Below are 25,083 nucleotides of genomic sequence, written 5' to 3'. Positions count from 1 at the left end.
GACTCAGGACCTTCCTTTCTGAAGAAAGCCTTATCATGGTACACGCCTACAAGAAACATAAGATCAGCAGACTCTTTCAGAGTAAATGCCATTAGATTAAAAAAAATCGAAATGGGTGGCAACAGCTTTGTGGTTAGAGCTGCGACAGCCTTGATCTTCTTCCACTCAATATTAGATCAGCTCTTTCCCAGCCCCAATTCAGGAAACTTCTAAAATCTTGGCTCTTCAATCAGTAGGTTGACCCTTCTCTTATTACTGCTTTCCTACTCAGCACCAAGACACCTTCGGGTATACGTTGTGCTTTACAAATATCTTAGGGTAACTCTTGCTATGCCACTGATTTTGGTAGCTTGCACACTGCACATACTTGCATATTAAGTTATTGCTCATCTTCAGTGCATTCAGCCTTAGCAACAGAGCACAGTTACTGCCGAACACAGAGAAAGAAATCAGAGGGAATATTGATTTTATGTGGTCTGCTCGTCACTTCTGGAGCAGAACAGAATCCATGAGGAGCTGCACGACACCATTTAGTGGCACACAAGAGTACTGTTTTTGAATGACCAGATCCTGTCTGAGGCCTGGGGGAATATTTACAAGCTGAGGTACCTGCAGTTAGTAGAATTTATTAGAAACTTTCAGAGTAGGAGACCCAAACTAGGATAAAGGCACCATTGGAAGTCCTCTGTCAGGTACTGTAATCGCATTAAGCATTGCCAGCACAATGTCGAAGGGCGGCTGTTGGCCAATGAGCAGTCTTTGCATCCTGTATGGCTTGCCTTCAGGCTTGAAGAAGCAGATGTAGTGGTTTCATCAAACTCTCAGATGGTACAAAACCTGCCTTGATAATGTAGCTTGGCCATAAAGTACATCAGGGAAAAAGAAAAATTGTAGCTAGGGAATACATCACTGTAAATGTTTGACTGTTGTTCTGCTGCAGAGGGTAACTGCATTTATTTCCCCTGAGGCATCTGGTGTGGCTGGAATCAAAATAATCACTGAGCTAATTTAGCATTACGCTACACTTCCTGACTGAGGTACATTAAAGGCTCTTTAACTCAGCAACAGATGGTGCTCCAGACCCAGCCATTCCGGTACCTCACTACACCCTGGGAGATGAGAGCTCATACTACATGCATTTCTAAGCAGCAAAAGCGCACCTAACACAGGGCTGAATCCTCAAGTGCCCAGAAATCAGAGGACATACTTGGGCACGAGTATCGCTATATGGTGACATTTACAATTTGGAGTTGGGCAACGGACAGAGCTGTAATTCAGCATTCAGCCTTTGGTATGGAGATTGCTATGAGCACTCAAGTGAAGAGTAGGATTACTGGAGCCACAACTACAGTATTTTCATTGTAACTACTGTGTTCCTAGCCTGTAAGCAAAAGGTGTGTGTTGTACACAAATACCAACAATTGAGGGTAGGGGTATCAGGGACACCTGTATGGAATGAGGAGAGGTGTGAAGGAGACAAGGGCCATGAGCCCACAAGATCACTTGGAGAGCGTTGTGCCTTGCCCGTGAGCAAGTTCCATTACAATACCAGGACTCTGCCCTATCCCTGTTCACAGATTTCACAATGGCTGTCCAGGAGGCACGTTGCAAAGTTTCTGACGTCATAAACACTCTACAGAAGCAGGGGCTTAACTATAGTATGTGATAGCCGGCTCGGCTTTGAGTGGAGCTCAATGGTCAATCCTGGACATTCATTACCCCTGTGGATGCTGGTGAGTTCGGTAAGCAAAGAGGCAGGGAGAATGGATCTTCTCGCCACACCACCAGAGACCACTCTCCCATTGCTAGCCTTCATGACCTACCTGACTGAATGCTCTCTGCCTTTGCATTTCTGCCACACCACTGGGCATATATATTGCCATACTGTTTTTCTGTCCCTATACATTGTGACCTATTAGCTGTATTAGTAGCTACATTTCATTACCCCACCTAAGTCTGCATTTTTCTCCCACTTCGGTATCACAAATCAGAAGGGCATCAGCTACCATGGTGTTTCCATCCCTCCAAGGTGTACACAATGTTGCTTGCAATTGAGCGGTTTGTTTGGGATTCGCCAGATGTTTTTACTTCTGGTGTGTGGGGGGGGTTGTTTGTACATATTCTCTTGTTAGCATGTTCACCTTCTGTCGGACTACACCATGACTCCTTTTTATTGCACACTGAGGCATTCCTTCACTATACTCGTCCCTAATTGGTGCCCAGACTAGAGGGCACAATCGGTGAAGTTAACCTGCCAAAGTGGAATATCCGAGGCCTAAATAATACCCGGAAAAGCAAACAAGTGCTCTCCTATCTAACCAGACATGACAAGGTCGCATTCCTCCAGGAGATGCACCTTTCCCCATGGGAAAATTGCTCCTATGCCACTATATGAGGTGGGTGGAATAGCCGTTATTTCTCTTATTATAGCTCTTACTCCGCAGTGTGTGCACCATGATCCATAAAAGTATCCGGTTTAACCATTGTCATAGCTTTATCGATAGAGACAGGAGTTATGCGATTATGTCTGGTATATTGGCAGGCAAGACCGTGCTCCTGGTTAATATTCACGCTCCCACCCAGGACTCCCCCAATATCTATCATGAGGTCTCAGAACTTATGGGATGTTGAACTAGTGTTTCTGGGTGGTGATCTGAACATGGCTTAAAACCAAGTGCTTGATTCAACTGGTACCAACACAAGTGTCAATCCCCGCACTCTGCAAGTCTTCCAAGATATTGTAGACATATAATCTGGTTGATGGTGGCAGTTTTGTAATGCTAACATTCCTGGTTACGCATTTTGTTCTGCACCATATGGGTTATGTACACCAGAAGAAAGGGTCTGGGTCTCGCCAGCAGTGATGTTTGGTGGTAGCTGTTGCCTCGGACTACATCAGGCATCGCCACTCAAGGCCTCTGAGTCTAATGATAATGTTAGTCGCTCAGTGGTTGCCAGATGTCCTTAGGCCTGGACGCAGGATGTTGAAGCGTAGCATATACTTAGCTGGTAGTATCGCAATAGATCAGTGTCAAACCCCGCACTCTGCAATTCTTCCAAAATATTTTGGACATATAATCTGGTTGATGGTGGCAGTCTTGCAATGCTAACATTCCTGGTTACACATTCTTCTCTGCACCACATGGGTTCTGGACTAATTTTGATTAATGGTTTGCGTCCCAAGACGCCAACCTGTGGATGCCTGACATCATACATTTACCTCGTACATTTTCAGATCATGCACTGGTTATGTCAATATTGCGTACCTCAAATGCCCTTGGTGAGACCGTGGAGATTTCCGGACAAATTCCTGCACGTTAGGGTGTTCTGGTTGGAGTTACATGACTCCATCACAGAATACGTCACACTTAACTCTGGGTCTGTCACCATGCGTGCCATCCTTTGGGAGGCCATTAAGGACTATATCAGTGGCATTTGTATTGTTAATCATGCGGATATACTCAGGGACAACTGTAACCAACTAGGCCGCATGGAACATGAACTGTCGTATATCGACCATGAATCTGTAAGACCTTGCAGAATGCAAAGTGGCTTATCTTGGGAAATATACACATGCACATGCACATTGGTACAGTGAGGGCGAGAGACCAAGCCAAACCTTGGCACAGGTATTACGCCCCAACCTGCACAGTAACTATGTCACTGAGCTCCTTACTGCTGACGGAATTATGTGGTCAAAAGAACAAGTTACTTACCTTCGGTAACGCTTTTTCTGGTAGATACCGTATCTGCCTGTGGATTCCTCACCTTGTGAATATCCCCCTGCGTCAGCAACGTTCGGAAAACTCTTTTGTAGCACGCCGGCGTGGACGACGTCACAGGAGCACGGCATCGCGCGCGACTCCTGCGGACGTCACCGACCCTTATTAGGCCTACGTCGGCGTGATGACATCAGTTCCGCCCTTTTTTCAGTGCCTTCGAGGCACCCGGACGGACCAATGACAGCAGATATACAAATACACAGTGTACATAGTACATACAAATCAAAACTGCACACATAGTGCGTAGCAAAGGTATGAAAAACCCAATATATATACAAATATAAATATACATAAAAATACATAAACTCAGGTATAGCAGAGTGGACAACTGGGAGGCGGGTGGAGCAGTGGGGAACCCACAGGCAGATACTATATCTACCAGAAAAAGCGTTATTGAAGGTAAGTAACTTGTTCTTCTTATAGATACATCTGCCAGTGGATTCCTCACCTTGTGAATAGAGTCCCACAGCAGTCCCCACTCCCGGAGGAGGGTGTCCACTCTCCTATACCAGAAAATCCTGGAGGGCAGAACGCGCAAAGTGGCCATCCCTCCTCACCTCGGTATCCAAGCAGTAATGCTTTGCGAAAGTGTGGAGGGAGGACCAAGTCGCGGCTCTGCAAATATCCTCAACAGGTACACCTCTAGATAAAGCAGAAGTAGCAGACTTTGCTATAGTAGAGTGAGCTCTTATACCCTCAGGAGGGTCCTTACCCGCCAGGGAGTAGCAGATCTTGATGCATAATATTATCCATCTTGAAAGAGTGTTCTTGTGCACCGATCTACCTTTCCTGCGGCCAGCAAATCCAACGAGCAGCTGGTCATCCAACCTGAACTCCTTTGTCCTGTCCAGGTAGAAACTCACCGCCCTCTTAGGGTCCAAGCGATGAAGCCTCTTCTCCTCCTTGGAAGGGTGAGGGGAAGGATAAAAGGTAGGGAGAGTAACGGACTGTCCTCAATGGAAAGGAGTAACCACCTTAGGCAGAAAAGCAGCCCTGGTCCTGAGAATCATTCTTTCAGCATGAATGGTCAAGAATGGGGGCTTTGAGCTAAGAGCTTGAAGCTCTCTAACCCTCCTTGCCGAGGTAATTGCCACCAGAAAAATAGTCTTAAAAGACAAAAGTCTCAAGGGACATGAGTGCAAGGGTTCAAAAGGCGAACCCGTCAAGAACGTAAGAACAAGGCTCAAGTCCCATTGACAACAAGGAACAAATGAGGGCTGGCTCTAATCAGTAAGGCTGAGCCGGAAAGTTATCTAACAAAACAGAGGTGTCAATACTGATATGAATAGTTTTAATCAACCAATGTCCATCCAAATCCAGAAAAGAAATTCAAGAATGGGAATTTGCTACTTAATAGCCTTTTATTAAAAAAAAAAAATTCAAAATGTGTTTCAAGGTTCAATTCATAGTACAAAAATGGAGTAAATAGACAAACACGTGGGACGTAGAAGTATTGACCATGCATTCAATCAAAGAAATTTTATAAACATAATCAAACAGCAACAAGCAAAAAACAAAAAACAGCCACGGTCTACAAATGATTTCCAAGAACAGTGAAGTGGACTATTTTTCAAGGTACATTCCTGTATCTCAGGCAGACTAATTAAAACTCATTATAAATTAATATTGCAAGGTAATGTACAAAATGGAGCTCCGGGTTCAACTACTTAGATGCCCAGATGCTCACGCAGACCAATTGTGGCGGGGCCTACGCGTTTCGAATCCCACTTGAGTCGTTGGGGATTCTCTTCAGGACCTACTGCACTATCTGTGACAAATGAGAAAGAAAAAAAGGAAAAGAAAACATCAGTGACGCAAATTTTTGCAGTTCTGCGATTCAACTTAAGACAACAACAAAAGCACAGCTTTACGACACAACTGCCAGTCTCTGCAGAGGCTTACCAATTATTGGGGGGTCCTAGACGTGTGCTAAGAAGAATGGCCTTTCATGGAAGGGTCTTATCCTGTGGAATGGAAGATATTCGGCATGAGAATTTGACTATCGTTTTAAGTTAAGATTCTTAACTAGAATTTAGCTTAGACATGGGCTAAACCGGTCACCACTCTGAGGATCTCTTTGTACTCACCTATTAGTAACACTAGGTGTGTGTTCTATTAAGGGGAAGCCTATACAGAGATGTCAGGGTTCATCAGCACTATGGAATCGACGGCTGCCTAGAGGTAAACAAACTTCATTTAGACTGTTTTTTTAACCAGGGATGAATAAAAAAATCTGGATCACCAAGATTCAAAGCTCTCTTACCCCTAACGAAACTTGGTGTTGTCTCGGGGCTGAAGAGAAGATACACGGTAAGACTAGTTGAAGGGAATGGTATTAGCTGCAAAGGAAGAGAGTAACCAGTTATTTATGCAGAAAGAAGGGCCTCTTGACCGTGTTGTCTACGTGGCGGGTTCAAAAAGGCAAGATCAAAAAGAAATCTTTACCGGTCTCCGAAACTTGGGGAGCCGGAAGTGATAATTTAGTTAATCCGCAATGCGGGGATGCAGTCGGTACTGTAATGAAAGATTTAAAAATTAATAATTAACGGTTAGCTATTTACAACGGGTCGAAATTGCGAGGAGAATTATTTTTTGAAAAAACCTTACCGATCCTATTCAATCGTCAGATATCCAAGTCTACTAGCTCAAGTGAAATTCGACACGGCTATATCAGGTCTCAATGAATTGAGTGAAATTTATAAACTTTAAGGAGGCGATTTTATAGGTCGTACCTGATGCACTGTACAACTCACTTATTTCCACGCCTTTGCCCCCGTTAATTACACACAGGTTCAGTTACCTGAGTTATTTATATCAATGGTACTGGGATGTTCAGCCTGTATATTCCAGGCAGACACTGAATTTTTTAACATCATCGCCTGGCTGATTAGCTAGCTGCCATGCCCCCATTGGGCGGTCCAAATTCAAGCTCCTTTAAAAGGAACACTTCCCCGATTGCGCGGTTTCACGCATGCGCGAGAGAGAAGTGCCTAATCGAACGCCGACTGTTCTTGTGGTCGCTCGGGACACAAGTAAGTTTGTCTACCCCACCAGCTGTTATACCATCTTTCCAACTCTCATTTATAGTCATGGTTGCCCTACCTCTTGTTTTGTAGATTACAGTAACGCCCTTGTCGGGCGGGAGTCCGATGCGCCTTTCCTATGGTTGAGTACGGGTTCTAATTGGAAATTGAACCAACCCGGTAAGAACAAGTAAGCTTGTCCCAATGCCTTGTTTTAATGTCTTCAACGTATACTCAGGACCATCCATTTGACAGCTTCCCTCTCCATGCCTTTTCAGCTCGCCTTTCATTTCGGTAACAAGTTGAGCTAGCAGACTTGGATATCTGACGATTGAATAGGATCAGTAAGGTTTTTTAAAAAAAATAATTCTCCTCGCAATTTCGACCCGTTGTAAATAGCTAACCGTTAATTATTAATTTTTAAATCTTTCATTACAGTACCGACTGCCTCCCCGCATTGCGGATTAACTGAATTATCACTTCCGGCTCCCCAAGTTTCGGAGACCGGTAAAGATTCTTTTTGATCTTGCCTTTTTGAACCCGCCACGTAGACAACACGGTCAAGAGGCCCTTCTTTCTGCATAAATAACCGGTAACTCTCTTCCTTTGCAGCTAATACCATTCCCTTCAACTAGTCTTACCGTGTATCTTCTCTTCAGCCCCGAGACAACACCAAGTTTCGTTAGGGGTAAGAGAGCTTTGAATCTTGGTGATCCAGATTTTTCTATTCATCCCTGGTAAAAAAACAGTCTAAATGAAGTTTGTTTACCTCTAGGCAGCCGTCGATTCCATAGTGCTGATGAACCCTGACATCTCTGTATAGGCTTCCCCTTAATAGAACACACACCTTGTGTTACTAATAGGTGAGTACAAAGAGATCCTCAGAGTGGTGACCGGTTTAGCCCATGTCTAAGCTAAATTCTAGTTAAGAATCTTAACTTAAAACGATACAGTCAAATTCTCATGCCGAATATCTGCCATTCCACAGGATAAGACCCTTCCATGAAAGGGCATTCTTCTTAGCACACGTCTAGGACCCCCCAATAATTGGTAAGCCTCTGCAGAGACTGGCAGTTGTATCGTAAAGCTGTGCTTTTGTTGTTGTCTTAAGTTGAATCGCAGAACTGCAAAAATTTGCGTCACTGATGTTTTCTTTTCCTTTTTTTCTTTCTCATTTGTCACAGATAGTGCAGTAGGTCCTGAAGAGAATCCCCAACGACTCAAGTGGGATTCGAAACGCGTAGGCCCCGCCACAATTGGTCTGCGTGAGCATCTGGGCATCTAAGTAGTTGAACCCGGAGCTCCATTTTTTACATTACCTTGCATTATTAATTTATAATGAGTTTTAATTAGTATGCCTGAGATACAGGAATGTACCTTGAAAAATAGTCGACTTCACTGTTCTTGGAAATCATTTGTAGACCGTGGCTGTTTTTTGTTTTTTGCTTGTTGCTGTTTGATTATGTTTATAAAATTTCTTTCCCTTATAGAGCGTGTGAATCTCATATGGTTGTTTGTGCTATGCTTGTGATTTTGAATGAATGATTGAATGCATGGTCAATACTTCTACGTCCCACGTGTTTGTCTATTTACTCCATTTTGTACTATGAATTGAACCTTGAAACACATTTTGATTTTTTTTTTTAATAAAAGGCTATTAAGTAGCAAATTCCCATTCTTGAATTTCTTTTCTGGATTTGGATGGACATTGGTCAAGTCCCATTGAGGCACAATAAAAGGTGTAGGAGGAAATTTATTGGTAAGGCCCTTAATGAAACGCAAAACAATAGATGATTTAAATAAAGAGGGCTGGTCTGGCAAACAAAGGAAAGCAGATAAGGCCGAAAAATAACCTTTGATAGTTGCCACCGCAAAACCTTGCTATGCCAAGCAAAGTGCAAATTGTAGTATATTGGACAAACGAGCCCTAAAAGGGTCAACAGACTTCTCCCCGCACCAAGCAACAAATTTCAACCATCTATAAGAATAAATGGACTTGGTGGAGTCACGCCTGGCTGACAAGATGACATCCACCAGATCGTGCGAGAGAGAAAAGGAACTCTGGTTGCCCCGTTCTATCTCCAGGCATGAAGGTGCAAGGTCTGGAGGTGGGGGTGTAGAACCTGCCCCTCCATCTGGGAGAGGAGATCTGCACTGTGAGGGAGACGGAGCGGCGGGCACGAGGAGAGGTGGAGAAGATCTGTATACCACACCCTTCTGGGCCAATCCGGGGCGATCAATATAACTTGGGCCCGGTCTTGGCGAATCTTCCTCAGAACCTGAGGAATCAAGGGTATGGGAGGAAATGCGTAAAGGAGTTGCGAGTCCCAACTCAACTGAAACGCGCCCCCCAGTGCTCCTTGCATTGGAAACTGAAGGCTTCAGAATGACGGGCAGTGAGCATTCTCGTGAGTGGCAAACAGGTCCACCTGAGGAGTTCCCCTCGTCCGAAAGACGTGACGAACCACCTCTGGGTGAAGCCTCCACTTGTGGTCGGCCGAGAACTGCCGACTGAGATTGTCTGCACGTACGTTCAGAACCCCGGCCAGATGATTTGCCATCAGACAAATCTGATGATCCGGAACCCAGGACCAGAGACGCAGAGCCTCTCTGCAGAGACACCGCGACCCTACTCCTCCCTGCTTGTTGACAAACCACATCGCGGTGGTGTTGTCCGTCAGGACTTGTACCGACCGACCGCGAAGGGAAGGGAGGAAGGGCTTGAGTGCCAAACGTATGGCCTGCAATTCCAGAAGGTTGATGTGAAGCAACCTTTCCTCTGGAGACCAAAGACCCTTGACCCCCAGATCCCCCAGATGAGCACCCCACCCAAGAGTGGATGCATCCGTGATCACTTTGGCCACCGATGGAGGCAGTTGAAAAGGCTTTCCTTGAGACAGATTGCCCACCACGCCCCACCAAGACAGATCCGCCGCAGTTTCTCTGGAGATCCTCACTGACTCCCTGAGATCTCCGATACCAGTGCCTGCGGAGGCACCACTGGAGTGCCCTCATATGCCAGCGTGCATGGTTGATCAACAGAATGCAAGAAGCCATAAGACCGAGCAGACGAAGGACCTTCAGGACTGGAACGACCGCTTCATTGTAAAACAAAGGTATCATTTCCTGTATGTCGCGAATCCTTTGAGGAGGAGGGAATGCACGACACACAGTTGTGTCCAGTACCGCACCTATGAACAGGTTGTGCTGGGAGGGCACCAGGTGAGACTTGGGTACATTTATCGAAAAACCCAACCTGTGCAACAACTGAGTTGTCTCTTGCAGATGGTGAAGCACCTTCTCTGGCGACTCTGCTTTGATCAGCCAGTCGTCCAGATAGGGGAACACTGGAATCCCCGACCTTCTGAGATGCGCAGACACCACTGCCATCACCTTGGTGAAGACTCAAGGAGCAGTAGTAAGTCCAAACGGAAGGACCGCAAACTGGTAGTGTTGCGAACCCACCGTAAAACGGAGATACTTCCTGTGCGACTTCAGGATCGGAATATGAAAATAGGCATCCTGCAAGTCGATCAACACCATCTTCCAACAGCGCCTGAAGAACCTGCGCAAGAGTGAGCATCTTGAACTTCTCCTGTTTGAGAAAGAGGTTCAAAACCCTGAGGTCCAGGATTGGACGAAGCCTGCCATCCTTCTTGGGGATCAGGAAATACCGGGAGTAGCATCCCTGACCCATTTCCTGCTCCGGAACCACCTCTATCACACCCTTTCTGAAAAGTGCCAGGACTTCTTCCTGCAAGAAAAGCAGGTGGTCCTCCGAACAATAACATTGGCAAGGAGGGTAATTGGGGGGAAATTCCCGAAAGGGAAGAGCATACCCATTCTCTATGAGACTGAGAACCCAAAGATCTGATGTAACCGATTCCCAATCTCGCAGAAAATAGGTAAGCCGACCCCCTACAGGACCCGCATGATCCAGAATGGTGGATCTAGGGCTGCTTTGCTGATGTAGGTGAAGGGGTGGGTTTTAGAGGAGGAAGTTGAGGAGGAGGAGGCTTGACGACCATGGGCACGACCCCTTTGTCCACCTCTATAGAACTTGTACAAAGGATTCTGCCGTTGCTGCTGCTGTTGGTACGAAAAGTAGACCTTCCAAAACCCCTGAATTTCCTGGTGGTAGAGCCTCTAGTCTGTAAGCCCAAAGACCTTGCAGTCGCCTTGCTATCTTTGAATCTTTCTAAGGCAGCGTCAGCCTTCTTTCCAAAAAGGCCAGTGCCATCAAAAGGCAAATCCAACAGAGCAGCCTGGACATCAGTCGAAAATTCGGATGATTTTAACCAAGAGGCCCTTCTAGTGGCGACTGAAGATCCTATTATTCTAGCCACAGAGTCCGCCGTGTCCATGCCACTCAATCACCTGGCGAGCGCAGCCTGCGTGTCAGACACAACCTCATTGAAGTTCCTCCTATCTTCCTCCGAAAGCTTAGATGATAACTGCTTAACCGTGTCCATTAAAGCATGTACATATCTGCCCAGCAGACAAGTAGAATTTGTCGATTTCAGGGCCATGCTACTTGACGAGAATACCTTCTTAGCATTCTGATCCAACTTTTTAGAGTCCTTATCCCCTGGAACCTGGGGAAAAGCACCTGCCGTCCTCTTTGAGCAAGCCGCCTGAACAACCAGACTTTCCGGCGAAGGATGAAAAGAACAAGTTACTTACCTTCGGTAACGATATATCAGTAAGAAACAGTAGTTAGTATTAGATTCCTTACCTTAGAATATCCCCAGGCGTCAGACTGGATCCGGAAATTTTTGCGTAGCAGTGCCCTTGCGCGTCGGTAGGCGTCGTCTGCGGCTCCGCGTCCGTCGTCGGAGTACTTGGACGCTGCCTTCACGTGCGGACGTTAGTTCTTAGACACAGCTTTTCCGCGCCAGAAACGCAGAGCCATGTTAAAAACCAACACTGGTGCCATTGAAACTAGGGCCCTGAAAGGGGATGACCTTAACCCTAGATATCGGTTCGCAGAATGGGGAGGATGGGTGGGCGGTAAGGAATCTAATACTAACTACTGTTTCTTACAGATATATCGTTACCGAAGGTAAGTAACTTGTTCATCTGAAAGAAACAGGTTAGTATTAGATTCCTTACCTTACAATAGATACCCCAGCAATACCAACCCCGGTGGTGGGTCTGCGAACCAATAATCAAACCAGAAAGTCCTGGAGGACGGAACGGCCAAAGAAGCCATCCCTCCGGACTTGGCTGTCCAGGCAGTAGTGTCTTGCAAACGTGTGCAGGGATGCCCACGTTATGTTAGGTTATGTTATATAGAGTTTTATTAAGCGCTCAGCTACTCGAACCGAGTGTCCCGGCGCTATCAGACCCAACACAACACAACCTGCACAGCAGAGGGGGATTAATTGCAAAACAGCCGCGTCTTAAGCTCCTTCCTAAAAGTCAATAGGGTCACGCATTTTCTTAGTGACAGTGGCAGTGCATTCCAGGCTCGGGGTGCAAGGTATCCAAAAGAGCGACCGCCGATGCGAGCGCGCCTAACTGCCGGGACGGAAGTCAGTGAAAGGGACGCAGAGCGAAGTGCTCTAGATGGAACATGAAATCCCAAACGCTTCCTTAGGTAGCCTGCCCCAGTACCATGGAGTGCCTTGAAAGCCATGGTCAGCGTCTTGAACTCGATGCGTTTCCGTATCGGAAGCCAATGAAGGGATTTCAGCAGGCCCACTGCCTGACAGATGTCCTGCAAGGGGACTCCCCGTCCCAGGGCAGTGCTAGCCGCCGTGGCCAGAGTGGAATGGGCCCTCAGCCCAACAGGAGGCTCCTTCCTCGCCAAGGAGTAACATGCCTTGATACACAAGACGACCCACCGAGAGATGGTCCTCTTGTGCACCGCCCGTCCCTTCTTAGCGTCCACATAACCAACAAAGAGTTGGTCATCCACCCGGAACTGGCATGTGCGATCTAGATAGAACGAAATCGCAAGCTTTGGGTCCAGACGGTGAAGCCGCTCTTCCTCTTTAGAGGGATGCGGTGGCGGAAAGAAGGTGGGCAAGGTGATAGATTGCCCAATATGGAAGGCCGTGACAACCTTGGGCAGGAAAGATGGCCTAGTCCGCAACACAACCTTGTTCGGATGGACAGAAAGGAAAGGGGGTTTAGATGAAAGAGCCTGGAGCTCACTCACTCTCCTGGCAGAGGTGATGGTAACCAGGAAAGCAGTCTTCAGAGTAAGAAGGTGGAGAGGACAGTTGTGAAGTGGCTCAAAGGGAGCGCACATCAGAAAGGTAAGAACAAGGTTCAAGTCCCACTGAGGCATCACAAATGGAACAGGAAGGAACATGTGTGTGATGCCCTTCAGAAAATGAGTTATAATAGGGGACTTGAACAAAGAAGGTTGATATGGGAGCCTTAGAAAGGCTGAAAGGGCAGAATGGTAGCCCTTGACAGTGCCCAGAGCAGAGCCCTGCTGGGCAAGAGAAAGAAGGAAGAGAAGAACCTCAGAAAGAGGGGCAGAAACTGGATCCACAGCCTTTGCTGTGCACCATGCCACAAATTTATTGCACCTGCAGGCGTATACCGATTTTGTGGAGGGACGCCTGGCTGCCAGAATGACATTACAGACTTTAGGAGGCAAGTCAAATGGCCTCAACTGTCGCCGCTCAATCTCTAAGCATGGAGGTGGAGACTGGACAGGTTCGGGTGGAGGACCGTCCCTTGCTGCTGCGACAGAAGGTCCTCCTGAAGAGGCAGACGAACTGGGGGATCGACTGACATACTGAGTAGCTCGGGATACCAGTACCTTCGCGCCCAGTCCGGAGCCACAAGGATGACTTGGGCCCGGTCGCGTTTGATCTTCTTCAGCACTCTGGGCAGAAGTGGTATAGGCGGAAAGGCGTACAACAGACCGCAACTCCACTCGCGACAAAAAGCGTCTCCGAGCGAGTGCCGCGTTGGAAATTCCAACACGCAGAACTGATGGCAATGCGCGTTCTCTTCGGTGGCGAATAGATCTAACCAAGGCTCACCCCATTGCTGAAAGAGGCCTTGCGCCACGTCCGAGTGCAGACGCCATTCGTGATCCATCATGCACCGACGGCTGAGCTTGTCCGCCCTGGCGTTCAGAGAACCTGCCAGGTGTTGAACCACCACGGTCACGCCCTGATATTCCAGAAACTGCCAGAGGCGCAGAGCCTCCTGGCAGAGGGTCCACGACACCACCCAGCCCTGTTTGTTGCAGTACTACATGGCAGTGGTGTTGTCCGTGACCACCTGCACTACACTCTCCCGGACAGAGGGGAGGAATGCCTTTAGTGCTAGACGAATCGCCCGCAGCTCAAAAAGGTTGATATGGAGCCGGGACCCCGCGGGAGACCAGAGTCCTCTGATCTCCGCCTCTCCCATGTGGCCTCCCCAGCCCTGGAGGGACGCGTCCGTCACAACTACGTGCTCCGGTTGGGGAAGGGAGAGGGATCTGCCGTTGACCCAATCGCGGTCCGTGAGCCACCACTGCAGCTGTCTCGCAGTGCCCTCCGAGATCAGGACATGGTCGGATAGGTTGCCCTGATGCTGGACCCACTGAAACTTCAGGTCCCACTGCAGAGCCCGCATCCGCCACCGGGCGTGATGCACCAGAAGGATGCAGGAGGCCATCAGCCCCAGAAGCCACAGCGTCAACCTGACTGAGATTCGGGATAAAGGCTGAAAGAGTGGAATCAGAGCCTGAATATCCCGAACCCGCTGTTCGGGAGGATAAACCCGAAACTGCGCCGAGTCGAGAACCGCTCCGATGAATAGGAGCTTCTGAGAGGGGCACAGGTGTGACTTCGGCACATTGATGGAAAACCCCAGCTGGTGCAGGAGGTCTGCCGTTCTCTGGAGGTGGCTGACGACTGTCTGGGGCGAGCCCGCCTTCAACAACCAGTCGTCGAGGTAGGGGAAGACTGAAACCCCTAACCTGCGTAGATGAGCTGCGACCACCGCCATCACCTTTGTGAACACCCGTGGGGCGCTGGTAAGGCCGAAGGGGAGCACGGTAAACTGAAAGTGCTCGTGGCCAACCGTGAACCGCAGGTAGCGCCGGTGGGCAGGCAGGACGGGGTTGTGGAAATAAGCGTCCTGCAAGTCCAACGCTACCATCCAGTCTCCTGGGTCCAAGGCAGCCAAGACCTGAACCAGTGTCAGCATTTTGAACTGCTACTTCCGGAGGAAGACGTTGACGTACCGTAGATCCAAGATAGGGCGTAGGCCCCCTTTGCCCTTCTTGGGTACCAGAAAGTAGTGGGAGTAGCCACCACACCCTACTTCTGGACCAGGAACGCGCTCAATGGCCCCCTTGGCCAAGAGGGCCGTAACTTTCTCCTGCAGAAGTCGCAAATGATCCCCCGATACGCTGTGGTTTTGCGGTGGCATGGCTGGAGGGGTCGCCTGAAAGGGGAGGGAGTAGCACCTGTCCGATGTGACAGTGCACCAGTGGAGGAGGTGATGGCGAACCCTGCCCCCCACTGACGTCACATGGGCCTGAAAGCCCAGACTAGGAGGGTTTTGAGGCGGATGCTGCGGGGGAAGGTGTGGACTGTCCTCGCCGTTGTCCCTGACCGCCGTCACGGCGGTTTCCACGGCCGCCACCGCGTTGGGTATTACTCTGCGGTGCTTGGCTGGCAGCACGTGTGGGGGCTCCCCTTCCTTGGCCGCGAAAGGCACCCATTTGCTGGCGCGGGGCCGAGAGGCCCAAGGACCTGGCCGTAGCCCTGGAGTCCTTAAAGCGCTCAAGCACATGGTCTGCCTTGTCGCCAAAAATGCGACGGCCATCAAACGGCATGTCCATGAGTGTATTCTGGACATCAGCCGAGAAGTTGGCGGACCTCAACCAGGCGTGGTGATGAATCGCCACCGTCGTTGCCATCGCTCTGCCCAGTGAGTCGGTGGTTTCCAGCCCACACCGGATAGAATACCGTGCTGCATCTCGGCCTTCCACAAGGGCCTGGCCGAGTTTAGCTCGTACCTCCAACGGGCATTCTGGCAGCACGTCTGCGACCGTATCCCACAGAGAGTGGGTGTAACGGCCCAAGAGGCATGCGGTATTAGAAGACCGAAGGGAGGAGAATACCTTTTTGCCGTATTGCTCATACGTCTTGGATTCCCTGTCAGGCGGAGCCAACGGGAATGCGGGCTGGGAATTCGATGCCTGAATAACCAGGCTCTCAGGGGTGGGGTGGGTGGACAGGAAACAAGGGTCGCCCGGAGCCGGGCAGTGGCGTCTGGCCACGTTCCTATCTACAGGCGAACCTGTAGCGGGCCTGGACCAAGTGCCCAAAAGAACGTCGGTCAAGGCCTCATTAAATGGCAGCAGAGGCTCAGCCGAGCTTGACTGCGGTTTAAGGACCTCAGTGAGGAGGTTAGTCCTCACGGCCGCGACGGGGAGCTCAAGGCCCAAGGCCTTGGCCGCCCGCGTCAGCACCGCGTTGTATGTTGCCCCCTCCTCCATAGCCACGGTAGGAGGTGAGACAAAACCAGTGTCTGGCGAGGTGTCCACACCACTGGCATCCCCAAGTCCACCTGTCCAGTCCTCCTGGGACTGACACTCCCGTGTCAGAGGTTCCTCAGACCCCTTCCAATTCTCCTCATCACCCATCTCCTGATACTCAGGGCTGTCAAAGGATGGGGCCGGCTTATTGAAGTAAAACTCTCTAAACGGTGTCGAAAGCAGCGCCCAGCGGCGCCGCTCTGACGCCGGAACCGGATCGAGGGAGGCATCGGGGATGGCGCCGCCCGAAGACGGCGACGGAGGTGACACCTGAGGGACCGGCGTCGGTGAGGTCGTCAGGTCAACCGGCAACGACCCGGATCCAGAAGTGGATCCAGCGGGGCCCTGCGGCGCCGAGCCCGAAAGTGCCGGCGGCGCCGAAGCACCCGACGGTGTCGGGGCCGAAGCTCCCGACCCGCTAGGGCCCCCAGACTGGTCCGCTGGGCCCGAAGGCGCAGCAGAGCCCGCCGGAGTGAGAGACCTCATGGCCATGAGGAAACGCTCGATCTCCTCAGGCGTCGCGTGCGGCCCAGGGACCGGAGGGTGTGGGGCCGGACTAGACGCCCGTGACTCCGACGGAGCTGCATGGGCGGTGTCACCCGAACACCCGGCCGCGTCGCGCGAGCGTCAGGGGGGGTCGGAAGAGCGATGACGTCTCTTCGACTTCTTGTGCTTACCTGACGACTTCGAACCTGAGGAGTGATGTCGACTCCCGGAGCTATGATGGCTCCGATCCCGCGACCGGTCCCTCGACCTCCGTCCGGACCGGGACCTTGGGCACCGGGCCGACTGCCGGAGCTCGAGTCGCTTGCTCCCGCCTAGCTTTCGAAGTCAGGGCCCGGCAGTCGGGGCAGGTCTTGTCGTCATGGTCGACGCCGAGACAGTGGAGGCACCGGCGGTGAGGGTTGGTGACCGACATCAGTCGGTCGCAGTCCTCAGAAGGCTTAAAACCTGGCATCCCTACCGGCACCGTTCGGAGTCGAAGACATGAAAAATGATCAAAAGGGATCGTAAAAAGTTTAGTCAAAAAATGACTAAGGTACCACTTTTTCCGGATCTGCGCTGCTGGCGCGGAAAAAATAAGAACTGACATCAGCACGCGGAGACGGCGGCTAAGTACTCCGACGACGTCATCACGGCGCCCACGACGGACGCGAAGCCGCAGACGACGCCTACCGACACGCAAGGGTACTGCTACGCAAAAATTTCCAGATCCAGTCTGACGCCTGGGGATATTGTAAGGTAAGTAATCGAATACTAACCTGTTTCTTTCAGATGTTAAGAACTCAGGGTCACCAGGTGCCACCCTATAGCGTCTCGCCACTGTTCTAGACACTGCAGGAGCAGTCAAAGGCTTTTTCCAGACTTCCAATATCGGTTCAGTGGGAGCCTCAGTGAACTGGAGAGTCGGCTCAACAACAGAAGAAGGTGAATGCAGAACCTCAGTAAGGATGTTCGATTTAAACTCCACAGAAGGCAAAGTCAAGTTCAGCAATTCTGCAGCCTTTTTAATCACATGGTATGGAGTCACATCCTTAGAGGGTGCATCAAAAACTGCAGGCAAACCCCATTCAGGCGAAAATTCCAAACCACTTTGTAGGAAGGTAGATCCCTGACTATGGTTGCCCCCAACTTTTTGCCTGGTGTTTTGCTGGTTTTCTGACTTAGTTGACCTGGGACCCTGCTATTCAGGGCCCCAGGCCTACTGCTCTCTCTGTAAAATGGATTCCATGTACCTTAGGTACATATCTAAATTGGATACTGAGTCACCTTATCAGTCCCTGTACAGTGTACCTTAGGTACCCAGGGCATAGGTGTACCCAGGGCCTACCAGGGGCTGCAGCATGTATTATGCCACCCCTGGCTAGCCATCCAAATCTGACACAACTGGCTGCTTGACAGCTGGGGCAAGGTGGTGTAATCACCCTTTGCTTTAGATATAGTATACCTATATCTAACCCTAAAAATGGACACACAGATCTCCTATCAGTCACTCCTATGGCAGGCCTTAACAATCCTGAAGGCAGAGTGCTTGGAATCGTGTGAGATGGTGCTCTGGCATGAGCTGAGCCTGTCTGCGGCTTTCGGGATCCATCCCTTAGCCGTTTCCATGATATCGCATACCATATACTCTTAAGTGCATTATAATCCTCGCGGTTATATGCCAACTCTGGTATCGCTTTATCAAAACATGTCGAGTAAGGTGTCATACGAATTGGAATACTAACCCCTCGCCAATTCTGGCGACGGGGTTAGCATTCCACCCTTCTAGAGGGACACGACATGTATGTAACCCCTAACCCCGGTTAAAGTCAAACAGAGCCTCAGCTCCACAAAATGGATGCTGCCACCGAGACACAAGTCTGCCCTCCTGCTGCTGGGAGTCCTCCCAGAGCAGGAGATAAGGACAAAGGGTTTCCTGCCAGGGGCGGTGCCAGCACCGTGCCAGACAGGGTTTTGTGTATTGTAGGTAGGCAGGGCTTTAGAGGAAGGTGACTGCACGTAGCACCCCGGTGCTCACTGTGCATAGGCTGGCTGGAACCAGTTCCAGGGTCACTCCAGACCCTGTGCTGGGGAAAAGCCCGCCAAGGAAGTGGGTGTAACCACCCCCTCCTGGTCCCACCCCTAGGGCAGGACTTAGTCGCGTGCCAGCCCCTTTTTACAGGATAAAGGTAGGAACTGGCCCCCTTCCAAATCAGATCATCTTTGAATCCTGAAACTACTTTCCACGAAAGGAACTCAAGACTTCTTCCTAAGATTTCTCCCTTGTGACTAAGGAGTAGTCACCCTGCATCCGCAGGCACCATCTTAAGAACACTGCGGTCTGCTGCAAGTCTCTCCTCCGGATCAAGACTGCCCAGCTCGACGAGAACCGGCTTCCCTGGCACCTCTGACCTCTACCTGCATCATCAGTCACGCTGAGATTCGTGGGTGTGACGAGACCTCGAGGGACCGGCCATCTTCAAGACTGCACGACTTCTTTCCAGCAAGCCCGCCGAGTAATTTCCTGGTGAGTGCTTTGGGGTCCGAGAAGCCCCGACCCTGAGCAGCTCCAGCACCGAAGTGCAGCCTCCCAGCATCTCCACGATCTGCGTGGGGCCCTTCTGCTTTTTGCTGCTCACCGCGTTGTTTGGCTACTAGCCCGCTGGCTTGTGGCCTTCTGAACGACGCCCGACGACATTTCTGCTGCTGGTCTGGTTGCTCCAGACTGGCCCTTGCTCCCTTCCAAAAGAGGAGCACCCCGGACCCTCCTGGTCCACTCAAGACGCCATTTTGAGTCCACCGCGTGGGCTTGAATTAGCCAAGGCTTGTTGCCCAATCCTGGGTAACTTCGACGCCGACAGCTTCATCCATCGTGGGACAGCTCGCCTCTCCATCCTGGTCGCCGACAACGCCTCCTGGTCCGTGAGATCTGCAGAGCCAGCGTCGCCCACTCACCTAGTCGAGGTGACTTCGCCCGGTGCCATCCTGGTGCCCACTTAATCACTGGCTAGTGATTCAAGAACTTGGTCCCCTCTGCTTTCAGGTTTCTTCTTCCTTGATCCAGGCTTGGATCCATCGAACTTTCCTTCACTGGTCGCCTGCCAGCAACTTCCTTCTTCCAGGCTCCTGGTCCGGCAACGAGATCCCCGACGTCTTTTCAGACCTATGCAGCTGCAGCCCCTGGGCTAGGTAACTTCGGCACTTCGGTGTCCCAGCATAGCCTCACTATCCTAGGGTCAGGATCCACTGTCGTTTTCTTCCTACCAGGTTGGGTTCGCCCGTGAACACTAACTTTGCCTTTACTAGCTTCCATAGACTTTGTCCCGCATCCCGCGTGAGAGTGCACACACTGCACCCGAGTCCCCTAGGCCTCCTAGAAGTAATCTAACGATTCTATAGTCAAGTCCTAGCGATTCCAAAGCCTATTAGTACTGTACTTACCTGCTAGTAATTTCGCATTCCACTTTTAGAATATATGGTTTTTCGTGCCCCTCGGGCATTTGTGTATAACGTGCTAACTTAAGTATTTTCGTAAGAGTTTTGTTGTGTGCCTAGCACCCTGTCCTCATAAAGAGTACAGGGTTGTTGTGATTCTAATAAATACATTGTTTATTTTCATAACACTTGTGTGGTGTCCTTTCCCTGGGTGTTCAAGGGGTAATGTGATGGTAAAACAGCTGGCTTAACACGCCCTCTAGAGTCTTAGCCTTAGACTGCTCGTATCCATGCTACTAGGATAGCTGGTCTATAAGGTTGACTTACAACCAATCATCAATAAGGGTTGTTTGGACTGATATATAGTGATCACTAGAATAGTGAGCACTGCACATCAGGCCAACTTCTCACACACTTGCACTATGCAACTCCCCAAAATAATCTTCCTGATCCTGAAGTTCACCTTCCTCCACTTCAGGATCCTCATATTTCTTCTCTTCCAAGAGATGCTGAGCTCTACGCCTCGACCACTCCAACCGAACCGAAGTCGTCGGATCCGGCAGCGACTCCGACGGAGTCGGGGCCGGCGTCGAGTGAGGAGCTGGAACAGCTGGAGAATGGGAAGCTGGAACCGGCGTAGAGTCTCGAATCCGATCCCGAGGTCGCTCCGGAGCCGGCGAAGCCGTGTGCGGAGTCGATGACCTCGGCGGCGCCAAGCCAAGGTGGATATGGCGCCGGCAAAAACGGCATAAAAGGCGCCGGAGCGTAAGCTTGAGGGACACCCAAGTTGTACGACAATGGACCCAAGGGACCAGCCTGTGCACCAGTGGGGTACATTGCTCTCGCATACACGCCATACATAGCGTTAAGGAAATGCGAGGGGTCCTGCCCAGGACCAGGAAACGGAGGGTACAAACCGACTGGCTGCTCCTTAGGAGGCTGCACTGGAATAGGTTCTTCTTGACCCTCCTGTTCCGCTCGGTGATGCACCGGAGTCGCCGAAGCCTGAGGTTCTTCCACGTCGTCTTCCTCATGCGCAGAAGACAGACACGGATCGGGTCCCGGATCCGGAGATGGCGCTCGGGACTGAAAAGGAGAGGCTTCACCTTCAGGCTCCCGAGATGGCGAGGGAGACAAAGTCTATATGATGCTTACGAGACGAAGACCTCTTCTTCGAGTCCGACTCCCTGCCTCGAGCTATGCTTGTTCCTCTTATGTTTTTTCTTCGCGGAACTCGAAGCATGTCCCGAAGCCGACTTCGACGCAGACTCCGACCTCGATCTTGACTTCGATTTCGGCTTCGACCTCGAGCGTCGGGATCTTGACCTCGAAGACCTCTTGGCATCCTTCCCTTTTACCTTGGCTAGAAGAAGTTTAGCCTCTCGTTCACGCAGAGCCTTCGGGTTCATCTTAAAACAGGAACAACAGCCTCCAACATCGTGGTCCGAGCCCAGACACCACAAGCATTATGTGGATCGGTAATGGACGTCACCCTGGCACACGATCCACACTGCTTAAACCCTGTCTTTTTCGACGACATCTTCGACCAAAGACAACAGCTCGAAAAAGATACAGAAACACACAATTAGCAACAAAGTTACTATCTGCAACACAAGAGATCCCAAGAAACCGTTAGCGTTGACGACGCGGAAAAAAGGGAACTGATGTCATCACGCCGACGTAGGCCTAATAGGGGGTCGGTGACGTCAGCCGGAGTCACGCGCGATGCCAGGCTCCTGTGACGTCGTCCACGCCGGCGTGCTACAAAAGAGTTTTCAAAACGTTGCTGACGCAGGGGGATATTCACAAGGTGAGCAATCCACTGGCAGATGTATCTATCAGAAATAGCGGCATAATACATAAGTTCCTGCGGAACAATCAACAGCTCTATGCCACAAGAGCGGGGAAGGACATTACTATGATCTCAGACTACCTTGCAGAGATTGCTATGGTATGGTTGTCTGACAGACAGCAACAATTTCTGATAGCGGCTATCACATGTGAAGAAATCATTCAGTCGATTGATGCACTCGATGGGTCTAAGGCTCCATTGCTTGATGGTCTCACAGGAAGTCTACAAGGCTTATAAACATGCCCTTGCTCCACATCTCCTGCAGATCTTTGCAGAATCTGTGTATACTGAGGTCTTCTCTCCTACACCGAGATAGGCGGTGATAATACTCCTGCTCAATCCTGGTAAAGCACCACATCTATACACTTCAACAAGGCCTCTCTTTCTCTCCTTTATCCTAACAAAATGATGTTGGCCAAGGTGACTGCCACGCGGATGTCGTTCATAATTGAACTAATCAATTTGCCAATACAAACCAGTTTCGTTCCGCACTGGTCCACCACTCTTAACCTACGCAGCATCTTTGCTATATTGAACCGCATTTCACCTGACCTCCCAGCAGCGGGCATACTACTTGAAGCAGAGAAGGCTTTTGACTCTGTAGAATGGCCATTGGTAAAAGTGATGCTGACCAAACGGAGTTCTGTGTGATTTTTTAGACATCATGCTTCTCTATACCACCCCAGTAGCTAGGCTGCGTGTAAATGGTTACAACACAGATCCATTCTTGGTGACTAGAGGGACACACCAGGACTGCTCCTTGTCGCCCTTGCTTTTCATGATTGCATTAGACCCACTGGTCTGACAATTGCAAAAGAGACACCTGCACAGAGATCTGCAGTTTCGACATGGACCACTTCTGGTTTCCATGTAGGCGGACGATATTTGCTTATAACAGATAGCACGGTACATTGTACGTTGGAATACCCACTCACTTGATGCAACGATTCCACAAGGGACCTGGGTATCCTACTCCATAGTCAAAAAGAAATGGTGATCCAGCTGAACTATGGTCAAGCATTGGAGGAACTGTCCATGCAAACAGAGTGATGGACTAAACTGCCACTGTCCATGGCTGGGCACATTGCCATAATAAAAATCGTGTATCTTTTTGAATATACCAATTCCCCTGACCTACATTTTTTTCAACACTGTGCGGAGCCTGCACATTTGCCAGATAAGAGCTGGCCATCAACCCAGAATCTGCGGGGAGGTTTTGACACTTTCTTATGACAGAGGGAGTTTTTGGGTAATAGATCTGCAGTTATAGATTCTGGCAGAACACTGTCATTGTTCAAGCTACTGGTATCCTTTGGATGCTCATTTACTTTAACTAAAACCTGCCAGGGGCTAGGCTATGCAAACACCACTTCTATCTATCCTGCTGCTGGGCATCCCATGGGATCCCTTTAATATACAAACCCTGTCTACTACTAGCTGGGCATGGGCAAAGCTCCGCAGAGGACTAGGTGGCGGTTTATTGTATTCTCTGGCTGTACCGCGGGCTAATAACCCCTGGCTGCCACTTACACAGGAAAGACTAGTGCAACGCACTCTACAGAAGCTCACCATCCACATGATTGGGGACATCTTTCCGGAATGGCATGTTATCACACATGATGCACTTACTCACACTGGGGGACTCTTCACATATGGAGCGATTTATTCTCCGGTGCCTGCATAATACAATGTATTACTGATTACCCTCCTTTCTGGTTGAGCCAGAGGACTGCACCCCCCCTGGTTGGCACTGGTGATCACGGCCACCGAAGGGACAAGATTGGCTTCCCGGCTATATCAGTCTTGCTTGGTCCTCAAACCCGGGTGGAGTGAGAAGACTGGAGCTGCATGGGAATGAGACACAGTGCACCCTCTTTCAGACAAGACAAGGAGCTATTGTATGCAAACGAAATTCATTTACTCAAACCATCAGCATAAACTTTAAATTACAAGTTCCTACACCGAGCATACAACACATCACAAAGTTTAGCTAAAATTGATCACACGCTCACATAAGTACCCAAAATGCGGTTATGACCATGCAGACTTTCTACACCTCGGGTGGAACTGCAGTATTGTTCAAGCCTATTGGCTCCAGATTCTTGCTCGGATTTCCGCAATGACGGAGGTCACTGTCGAACCAAATCCCCACATGCTCCTACTCAGATACGTCAAACCACTTCCGCTTTGCTCCCAACGCTTCACTGCGGGTTTTTTTTAGCCAAGAGTCAGCCAGTTCTCTGCTGGGGTAGTAGCAAATCCCCCGTTACAGATGACTGACTGAAAGACATGATCTATTGCGATACTAACAGCTAAGTATATGCTACGCTTCAACATCCCGCGTCCAGGCCTAAGGACATCTGGCAACCACTGAGCGACTAACATTATCATTAGACTCAGAGGCCTTGAGTGGCGATGCCTGATGTAGTCCGAGGCAACAGGTACCACCGAACGTCCTATTTCTAGATTGTATAAACTTCTTTTACATTTTGTGTAGTCCTGAATGACACGTGCTAATCCATTGTCTCAATGCTATATTTTGTTTGTTGTTCTACAAAATGAAAAATAAGTTTAGAAAAGTATTTACAAGATTAGTGCTTAGCTGAAATTCAGTGACCAAATAATGTTTATTTTGCAATTATAAAGGCTACTGCTTAGAAAAATGATTAAACAAAAATGGCCGCATGTAAAAAAAATATTTGTTTAATCAAATAATTCAACTTTTTTTTTTTACTTTTAAATTCATTTGTTCTCAAACTGAAGAATGTGCTGATGGAACATCTATGTATTCAAGCAAAAAAATAAATTAGAAGTACAATTTAAAATAAAAAATGACAACAAACCCGAACATTGCTTTTGATCACCTGTGTCTCAAATAGCCTACTTTCTTTGTGCAATCTGAAAAAGTAACTCAATGAGTGTATAATGCACCCTGTAGAAAGGGTACCCAGGAAAACAGGACAGTCTGTAAGGCAAAAACTGCAGTTTAAGAAAAGTGACAAAAGT

General features: G+C 49.5%; 1 protein-coding gene across 4 annotated transcripts in view; it reads right to left on the bottom strand.

The window, feature by feature from the left end:
• Positions 1 to 25,083, bottom strand: part of BRWD1 (bromodomain and WD repeat domain containing 1) — a 2,464,655-nt gene that overhangs the window by 1,649,919 nt on the left and 789,653 nt on the right. The window lies entirely within an intron of this gene.

The sequence above is a fragment of the Lissotriton helveticus genome, chromosome 8 (genome assembly GCF_964261635.1).
Source record: "Lissotriton helveticus chromosome 8, aLisHel1.1, whole genome shotgun sequence".
NCBI classification, from domain to species: domain Eukaryota; kingdom Metazoa; phylum Chordata; class Amphibia; order Caudata; family Salamandridae; genus Lissotriton; species Lissotriton helveticus.
This window is presented reverse-complemented; position numbering and strand designations above follow the sequence as displayed.